The 10,083-nt window shown below is 39.9% G+C and overlaps 1 protein-coding gene across 12 annotated transcripts in view; it reads left to right on the top strand.

The window, feature by feature from the left end:
* Positions 1 to 10,083, top strand: part of Mbnl1 (muscleblind like splicing regulator 1) — a 136,964-nt gene that overhangs the window by 50,865 nt on the left and 76,016 nt on the right. The window contains exon 1 of one of the 12 annotated variants that reach the window (XM_029569276.1): positions 3,421 to 3,439. The exons of the other annotated variants lie outside the window; for them this stretch is intronic. The gene's annotated coding sequence lies outside the window, so the exon portion shown is untranslated. Of the gene's footprint in view, positions 1 to 3,420; positions 3,440 to 10,083 lie in introns of those variants that run through there. 12 annotated transcript variants of the gene reach the window in all.

The raw sequence follows: 10,083 nt of genomic DNA, 5'->3' as shown, positions 1-10,083 counted from the left end.
TTCTCCCTCACATGTGGATCCTAGAACCAAATCCTGATAAGTGAGTATGTATCCAGACACAACTACAGGAACCAGGATAATGGAAAGGAAACAGGGAGGTAGAAGAAAAGAAGTAACCTGAAAGAGAAGAACAGTGGAAACAGGCCTTAATAAGGGAGATATGGACAATATGTATTTTTAAGATTTTATTTTTTTTCATTTTTGTCTATGAGTGTCCTGCCTGCATGTATGTCAGTGCACCCACGTTGTGCATTGTGCAGTGACTATGGAGGTCAGAAAAGAACATTGGATTCCCTGGAACTTGAGTTATGGACAGTTGTTAGCTGCCATGTGGGTGTTGGAAACCAATCCTGGGTCCTCTGCAGGAGCAGCAAGTGCTCTTAGTTACAGGGCCATCCCTTCCATCCCTCGATATTATGTTTAAAGTGAAGAACTACTACTATTTTAATTCCTAAATTATGTAAAAGTATAAAATTTCTAATCTTAGATGTTTTATTTTATTTCTCCTGAAAACATTTGACTATATTTCTCTTCAAAGTAAGTAGAAAATGAAAAATAGAAGGGTAAGAAAAAGCTTTTTTTCTGAGTAAAATAGTCCAATGGCAATGCTCATGTCTTCATTTCTCTGCATTGTTTTCTATTGATCATAATCACTTGAATACTAATTTATCTTGACAATTGTGCATTTGCAAAACCGTAATTCCTTTCCGATGCTCCCCAGAGAGCACCTTTTTGCCCTGGCTGGCCTTTCTTGGGCCTATTTCTGTCATTCTTTTGACTTAGAGTGCCTCCCAGGAGTTTTTAAAAACTCATATTCCTGCTTTCATGCCCCATTCCATCATCTCATAAAGACTTTTTCTAAATGAGGATCCACAGCAAAGTCGGCACCTCCAGGAGCCTCTATTCTCTAGTCCCCTCCCCAGGCTGTGTGTGTGTTTGTGGGGGGTACAGCATCCCACACTGGTTAGCACTTACCTAAGTCCAGAGATGCAGCAGGTAGCAACACTTGGTGGTACATGAAGGTCCTTATTCAGGATCAGCCATTTGATTTTTGACGCTAAAGTGGATTTCATGCTTATTCATTAGGGAGTTGCATGAACAAAACTTTTTGGATTATGTAGTATGCTACTAAGTCTGTATAAGTCTCCTTAATGATTAATAGCATAAAATAAAGAAATAACACTTTAAAAGCACAGGCTTAAACTGTCTTAATTTTCCTCTTACATGAGAGTATCAGAGACAGAGCGCTATCATCATTAACAGAAACACTCCAGTCCCATGATGACTGATCCCAGAAAATGTTCATTTCCTCTGCACTGTCAGCCGTGCACTCCCTCATCAGGAGCCTCTGAGATCTAAGCTTGTTCCATCTTCCTCATCATAGAATTTTGAAAGGGACTGAGACTGTGACAGAGAGATGGGAAGAAAACGCTCTCTGCCATTCGTCTCTGCTCAGAAATCAAACTCCATTTCTGCATAGGCTGCCTTGGCTAGAATTACATGGCACCAGCTGAATGCAGCAGAGGCTGGGAACGAGGTCTTTGAGCGTTCAGATACAAGAAAAGTGCCTAGAAATCGACACAGACACTGTGTTTCCTCTTCTGTACTCCAGTGTTCTTTGCTTATAGAGGAACTCTAATGGGTGGTGGATGTTATGAAGCAGATGCCACTTGGTCAACTCAAATGGAAAGCATTAACTCTCCAAGTTTTACTGAATTCTTGTCATAACTCAGACATATTAAGTATCACAGAGTACTCACTAAATCCCAACTTTGGGGTTTACAGTGTTTTGAGAATCAAGAATGTTATGAAACACAGGGTTCGCAAAAGCTCTGAAGCCCACTCGTGTGGCCTTCCCAAGCCCCCATCTCAGTGTGTGTCAATCAGATTAATGGCACCATGCTTCATCAGTTCCTAACATGCAGGAAAAGGTGAGTTTCATGAGAGAAACCTTTTCCCTCAATTTAAGTGGAAGAGATCAATTGATTGCTCTCTAGATAGGGATTAATTGAGGGTGAAAGATGTAGACAAGATTATTGATGGAATACATAATCAAGAGCTGATTGAGCATGGTGTCTTGCTACTCTGTCCTGTGTAGGACTGTGATGGTCGGTTATTAAATTCTTCATGTTTCTCATGGCTGTCTGCATGGAGGAGGCGTCAGTGGTTTGTGCTAAACACGACATTGTTGAGTTTGTGCATCTTGGAGATTAATGACAGCATTTAAAACATTTTTAAAGCTTAAGTCTGTTTTCAGAGTTACTCCATTCTTTAAAATTATAAAGTGAATCTGTATTTTCAAGTATCTCCCTCTAAATTTGTATTTCATTTCATATGAAAAGAAGTCAGCCTTGATCCCTTGGATCATAAAGACTAACACCACACATATATTGTAAGAGAATTTATTATACCAACTTCACATGCCTGACCAGAGTTTATTATTTCTTTTCAGATACAAACATTTATATTCCTATTTTGATGAAGAAACTGAAGTATAAAATTTTTTAGATGATTCTACTCTAATCTTTGCATTTATAGAAATTTTTCCTATGATTTTCACACATTTCCTGGGATGATTAAAATTATTTTGTGAAAATTCTCTCCACTTACTCTACAAGAGAACTTCTGAGAGACAAAATTCTTCTTCATTGTTCTGCTAGACGTTGGTTGGCTCCGTGTGTGTGTGTGTGTGTGTGTGTGTGTGTGTGTATGCCTGCGTGCGTGTGTGTGTGTGTGTGTGTGTACATATGGGCTTGTACATGCTTTCAATATGTACTTCCTGATTGAATGACTGAAGAAACAATCAAATGGTAGTATGAAAGAACAGAAGAAATAGGTCTCAGTCCCTGGCTGGCTAACTCCCTGAGGGGAATAGCATATTGTCTTAAGACTGAGACTTGAGAGCCAGGTTCCTCCCTTCCAGTGCAACTTCAATCCCTACTACCATATACCTTAGTGAATGTGACCAAAGCCATGTGCAGCTTATGCTGCTGTTACATAGTAAATGAACAATAAATTTACATTTCAGTTGTACTTAAATTAAAAAAATTTAATTTTACTTTTATGTCTATGACTGTATTGCCGGCATGTGTGTAAGTGCACCAGTGTGGTGCAATGCCTGCAGAGGTCGGAAAAGGGTGTTGGATCTCCTAGAAGTAGAATTACTGCTCAAATCAGCCATATCCTTAGATTTCATCCAAAATTTGGATGAACATACTCAATCTTGGCCTCCATCTAGTATAGAATTGAAGAATAAAATTGCAGATATAATCAGTTAGAAAATTATCCACTAACTGTAACTTTTCCTCAAGAATTATTTTATCTTCTTCCAGAACATTTCAGTGTTCTAGTAAATAAAACCAGAATCACAGAATGGAGAGACTGAATGAAGCATTGTAAGCTTTCGTCATTTGTTGCCTTAAGTCGACCCAGGACACAAGTGAGTGAGTTTCTCGGATGCTATTTCTTTGAAGCAAGACCTGTTGTACCAAGTGTGTCAATAGAGGGACATTGCAGGTGTGGCCCATATAGCCCTGCAAGCTGCCAGGGCACAGAAAAGAAAGCATGCTTTAAGAAAAAAATGGATGCAATTGCTTCTGGCCTCAGTTTCACCACTTGCTAGTTTACGGCACTGGTGATCTACTGCAGTGGAACATCACAAGATAGTTCTATCACGAGCAATCATTAGTTTTCATGATTTTCGAACTTGAAGCATTGTAGCTGTGATTAGTGATGTTATTGGGACCAGTTTTAAGAAGCCCATGATTGTAGTCAACTCCATTGTCACGAATTAGTTATATGACCTTTGACTAGGCATTTCATATCTTGGAACTGGTTTTCTTAGCCTCTAACTTAAGGTAGCATCTGCCTTAGTAACTGTACAATAATACTGAGCTGTGTGAAAATAAGCACTGGTAGCTTTCTCAGTTCTAGGTCCCCCTCCTCAGAATGAATCTCATTATGAACAAAGAAAATTAGCAGCAGTTATAGGGGAAGGAATGGCTAAACACAGAGCTTCAGTACTGTGATGATTAGAGTCCTGGGAGTTTGGTTTTAGGGACTGAGATAGAGTAGGAGGAAGGGGATGTGGACAATAGTGTCAGGAAATTGCAGCTCAGTGGTAGGGCTTTCATTTTTCCCACCTCATCTCTCCTTTCAACAACTACTTCCATAGAACTATGAGTATAGATTGTCATATGACAGAGTAAAATTACTGACTAGGGAAGTGTATGCTTCAATGAGATGACAGAAATGAAAGGGTTAGAAATAAGGTTTGCTCTCATGAATTTTCTCCTATCAGGTGGTGGTAGAGAAATGAAGAAAACTCACTCGAAATGAGAAGTAGGGAAAGTGTGGGGCCCACGGAGCAGAGACCACCTAAGAAATCTGAAGTGAAGACAGAAGAGTATCAGGGGTACAGGTTGAGAAATGGGGGTTCAGTGAGGAGATGAGGCTGTACTTAGGGAAGAATGGATACTTAAACTTGAGAATACTAAATTTCATACATTGTGTCAGTAAGGACGACTTCTAACATGCCATGAAATTTGTCAATCAAACAGGCACTAATCTTAAAAAACGAATTGATGTAAGACGCTCTAAGCCATTGAAAAGTTTAGTCCAGTACGTATAAATATGTCATTATCTTTGACTACTGATATATTTTACTAAATTTAAAGTTTGTTAATCTTTAAACAAAAAAATTTTGATGAAGATAATAGTTTGTTAAGTCATTGCTGTGTGGCCCTGATTGGTGACCTAAATGAAAATGAGGAATGATAAAGTAGCAGAAAAGCAAAGTAGGAAGTTGCCTTTCAGTTTTTAAAAAAGCCAGTAAGGAAATCCTAAAAAGAAAGTTGAAAATAAAATTTCGTTGCATTCACTTTTAAATATCCAAGTTCAGTTTGCTTTCTTCTTAAATGTGTCTGCTTTCTTTGCTTTTAAGAGAATAAATTGAGAATTCTGTGGTTGTATTATGATTATTCCTGTCTATTCATAATGATAAATGTATTTAGATTCTTTTCTCATGAATTACATTATAAAGCATGAGCTAGATCTTTTCCATCAAATGAACTAAGTGTTCTACATCAGTTAATTTCATAGTTTCCAAAAGTATTGTCTGATTTTTTAACTAATATCTATTATAGAAAGGTGTCATATGCCAGAAAAATACATCAGTAAATTTCCTTTGAAAAGAAAGCAGCTTGACTCATTGGCAGACTGGATTTGCTGCTTATGAATTCCCGGGAGATTAAAACCTCATGGTCCCAGAATAACACAGTTTATGCTTGTACACCTGTTCTGTCATTTGACCTCTACTACATGTATACACAAGAAATGGTTTGTGCTTCCTTCTTTGCTGACTCTAGAAGAAACTATATATATATATTGACCTATCACTTATGCAGGACACATCGCATTGCAGGTTTCAAATCATTTGATTTACAAGAGGCATCCAAACTGATATGCTTGCCAAAAGATTGCTGAACTAAGTTTTAATGATTACGATCTCCATTTCTCATATAATTTTTATGTGCAATATTACTCGTGTCCAACTTTCAGTCAGTCATTTTCATGAGATTGTCATGCTGGTTTGTGTTTTTCAGGAGGGACAGGCCTGTATACGTTGTTTAACAATCTGGAGTAGAGAAGACACTGATTTGTTAAGATTTGCTCATTCCTGTGGTGTGAATCCCTCCCTTTGTTACTGATTTCAGGCTACTGAAGTGAAGCCACTGGATATGGAGTTGAGGAGGGGTGCCTAGTCAGCTGTGGAACCCTGTCAGCTGGTTGCAGCACACCACTGAAGGGGCCAGCATCACAGGAGGACAAGGGAGCTGAGGCTCTAGATGTCTCTGTTGGTGTTGGCAGATGTGATCACTACTTGTGAGCATGGGTGTTCCAGCTCCTGTTCAAAATGGAAAGTTCCTTAGTGACTCATCGTGATTTAAAAATCTAGAGGAGAGTTCAGACATTAAGTAAATCATCTATGGTCCACAGTGCCTAACTTTGCTTCATTTGCAGTGAGACCAGCTTCATGCTATAAAACTCAGTAATAGTGCATGGAACATATTCCCTGGAGAGGTTTAGAAAAGAATCATCTTACCATCTCTTGGAAGCATTGACCTTTTCCCTCTTTGTTCAGCTTCTCCCAGGATACCTGCCTATAAAATGTTCAGTAGATTCTTTTGGCTCTATCATGGCAAATGGACTGATTTGCCAGGGCCCTGACGACTGCTACGCCTTTAGTTATCCTTCTTTGTCATTTTTGTGGTCTCTTCAGCCTAACATGTCTTAAATGTTCTTTGGCGTGCACTTATAATCACAGTGGTATTCCTGATCGTCTTCCATTCCCAATCTCTTTTTCACCCTGTTTAAAGCAAAGGCAGTTCCAATATTGCACACACTTCAGTAAAAGTCCCACACCCATGTCTCAGAAAGATGTGGTTAAATGAGTGATGGCTAAAAGTGATAGACCTGGCCAGTAACTATCTTGGTAATGCAACTGCAAGTTTTAATATTTTTCATTGAAGAAATACAATACGGGCAAAGCCATTCTGGCCTGTGTGATGTAGGTCATTTGCTCAGCATGGGGACTACTTCCCTTTGTCCTTACCCAGTCTCTGTCTTTCTAGACCCATCTCAGCAATCACCCTTTCTCTGGTGCCTTCTCAAATTAGCTACCTCGAGTCTCTCAGACCTAATTGGAGGCATCTCTTCTATGCTGCTTCTTGGGGTTCCCAGTACATTCTGTTGGCTCTTCTTTAAGTAGCTCCACATGTATGTTTAATTACAGGCATTGTCATAAATATACTTCAACAAATTTCAAATCCAACCAAAATACTGGCATATTAGTAGAATGAACTCCTATACAGACTCATGAATTCATTGGTTGTTGTCCTGGATCGCTTTAGTGTCAACTTGACACACCTGGGTTGAGGGAGCCTCAGTTGTGCCTTAGTGCTGACTCAGCTTACCAGCACTTGCCACATTTTGAGACTTTTTTTTTCGGAATCTTTGATGTATATATTCCTTTTATTATTTAAATTTACCCAGATGTTGTTATGTCTAGGTCAAATTACACATAGCAATTTTTGAAGATTTGTTTCTTGATGCATTCATTTCTCAAATAATTATAATACAGATATTATGTAAGAGACTGAACTTATCAATGGAGTGGAAGACCTTACTTTATAACCCCTCTGTGTGTGTGTGTGTTTATGTGTGTGCATGTGTGTTAGATTTATGCCTCAGTCATAAGAAACCCATATGTTCAGCTCTATGAAGGTACTTACCTTCATCCATTTGCTTATTCCTTTATGAAGTTACTAGCATTTATCATGTACTTTGTCGAAGGCTCTGTGTACATACAGGTGAGATTTCTTACCGATGAAGTGTCTAAGCTCATGTTAAAGAGCAGAGGGAATACGTTTTATTGATGGGGAACCCTGGGTACTGTGGAAACAGAGGCAAGGAGCCAAGAATTCCCCTCAGTGTTTTGGTGAGGCTGAGGAAGCAGTGTGGACTACTAGGAGGAGTAAATTAGCCAGATAAAGAAAGAAAGCATCACTAAATTCAGGTCAAAGAAGCATGAAAAGCAGAATATTCCAAGAACTGATGGCAGTTTAACATACTGCATGGCAGCTGTAAGGGGTCATGAGCAAAGGGAAAGGCACGGGGCTGCAGGAGTTGGCACAGATTATAAGAGACTTCGTGAGTTCAGCTAAATTGTTTAAAAGCTAGCGGGGAATCACTGAATAAGTCCAGCAGCAGAGTGGTGGGCACCAGATTTGTTTTTAAATGATCTTACCCTCCAAAAGGCTATGAAAAGGATTGATCTTGGTAATTTTAATTTGCGGAGATTAAATCTCTTTAGTAGGGGATAACTCAGATATAAACTCAGTGATTGGGTAATTATTGTACATGTAATAAATTAACCAAATTACTGATGCCTGTGCCAGTTTCTCTTATCTAAGAGTTTTATTTCCTTCCAGACATTTTCTTCTAAGAAAAGCGACATCTAAAATAAAGCACGTATTGCCTGTCATAAGCAGCAGTAGTTTCTGCAGCTAGTATTGCAGAAGCGGGAGGGAGGAGAGACTGTAATTAGACACCTGGCTTGAAGGGTACCGGATGTCATTTAGATCATTTTATTTCTTGCTGCAAAACTCTTTTTGTTGAGTAATGAGTATGAATTAGTCAATGAAAACATGACGATTCTGGAGATCTTATAATTGATGGAATGTTTTTGTTTATTGGACCAATTAAATCTGATTGACTTGCAGATCATAGCAACTCTGACAAAATGCCCATTGCTGACAGCACCCCAGTTCTCTGTTCACTGCAGTGCAGACCCACGGAAAGGAGGAACCTGGTGCAGAGATCCTGCAGGAGATCGTAGGGTTGGGGTGCAGATGCCTAAAGTTAAATGAGATAGAGTCAAAAAAGTGCTACCCAGCTATGTTAGTTTAACAAATTCTGTTCATTTCACCCCTCACTGAGGAGCTATTGGCAATTGCCTGGGAAGGGAGAATCACTCTTCACTAAGGACATGACCACTGGTAGATTTTCATCCAGTGGATGGCTCCCTACTTAAGCCATGCCCATATGGGCTGAACTAATTGGATGAATTTAGTGGGAACAAAAGAAGGCATGGTGGTGGGAGGGGAGGTGTGGAGAGATACAGAGAGTTAGAGGGAGTAAATGAGGAGCACGGGCACATACCATCATACCTCTTTGTATACATGTTTGGAAGTTCTCGAAGAATAAAAGTGGTTTGGCTGGGCATGGTGGTGTGCACCTGTAGTCCCAGCACTCGGGAGGCAGAGGCAGGCGGATCTCTGAGTTCAAGGCCAGCCTGGTCTACATAGTGAGTTACAGGCCAGCTGGGGCTACAGGGAGACCCTGTCTCAAAAAGACCAGAAAAAAAAATTTATTTTTTTAAAAACTCCCAAAATAATATAGCATAGTGGATAGTTTAAGGTTATTACCTCAGAGAAGCATGCACTGGTTTCTGAAGGACAGGAGGTTATCCTGGGATTCTCAGCCCCAGCACTGTCAGTGCTGTGAGTCCAGTGAATATTTTTTGCAAGATTTGTCCCTTGCATTGTCGAATACTTAGCAGCACCTCAGCCTCCACCTGCCACTTAGCAGCAGCAGTTCTCCCCAGCCTCCAAGTGTGATACCAAACCTACCCAGATGTCCTTTAGTGGACCGAATTGTCCTTGATTAAAATGTGGGCATTTGGGGCTGGAGAGGTGGCTCAGCAGTTAAGAGCACTGACTGCTCTTGCAGAGGACCCGAGTTTGATTCCCAGCACCCACATGGCGGCTACGAACCATCCTTAACTCCAGTTCCAGGGGAATCTGAAACCCTCTTCTGACCCCCATGGCATTAAACGACACGAGTGCACTCACATACATGCAGGCAATACACTCATACACATAAAATAAAAATAACAAAGTATTTAAAAGTATTCCCAGTTCTAAATGACCACAGATGCCAACCCATATTACTTTACCCAGACAAAAATGTCTATTATAATCAAAGGGGAAAGAAAAATTTTCTATGACATAAATAGACTAAAAGAATTCATGTCCACAAAACCAGCCCTTCAGAGAGTTCTTGAAGCAATACGAAGAGCTGAAGAAAGGAACGACTATACCCAAGGGGTTATGGAAAGAAACTCAATGAAGGCATAACTGTGGAAATGCACAGTTAGACCAAGAATGTGAACAGAAATAAAAATGACAGGATTCAATACACATCTTTCATTAATAACTTTAAATAATCAATGGACTGAACTCCCCAGTCAAAAGACACAGGCTAGTTGAATGGATTAAGAAACAAAGCCCAGCTGGGCGTGGTGGCACAGGCCTTTAATCCCAGCACTTGGGAGGCAGAGGCAGGTGGATCTCTGTGAGTTGGAAGCCAGCCTGGTCTACATAGTGAGTTCAGGTCAGCTGGGATTACAGGGAGACCCTGTCTCAAAAAGACAAAAAACAAACAAAAGAAACAAAACCCATCTTTTTGTTGTTTGCAAGAAACTCATTTCACTTTCAAGGACAGGCACTACCTTTCTCATTC

Source organism: Nannospalax galili, unplaced genomic scaffold (genome assembly GCF_000622305.1).
Source record: "Nannospalax galili isolate Female #2095 unplaced genomic scaffold, S.galili_v1.0 scaffold351, whole genome shotgun sequence".
In the NCBI taxonomy this organism is placed as follows: domain Eukaryota; kingdom Metazoa; phylum Chordata; class Mammalia; order Rodentia; family Spalacidae; genus Nannospalax; species Nannospalax galili.
This window is presented reverse-complemented; position numbering and strand designations above follow the sequence as displayed.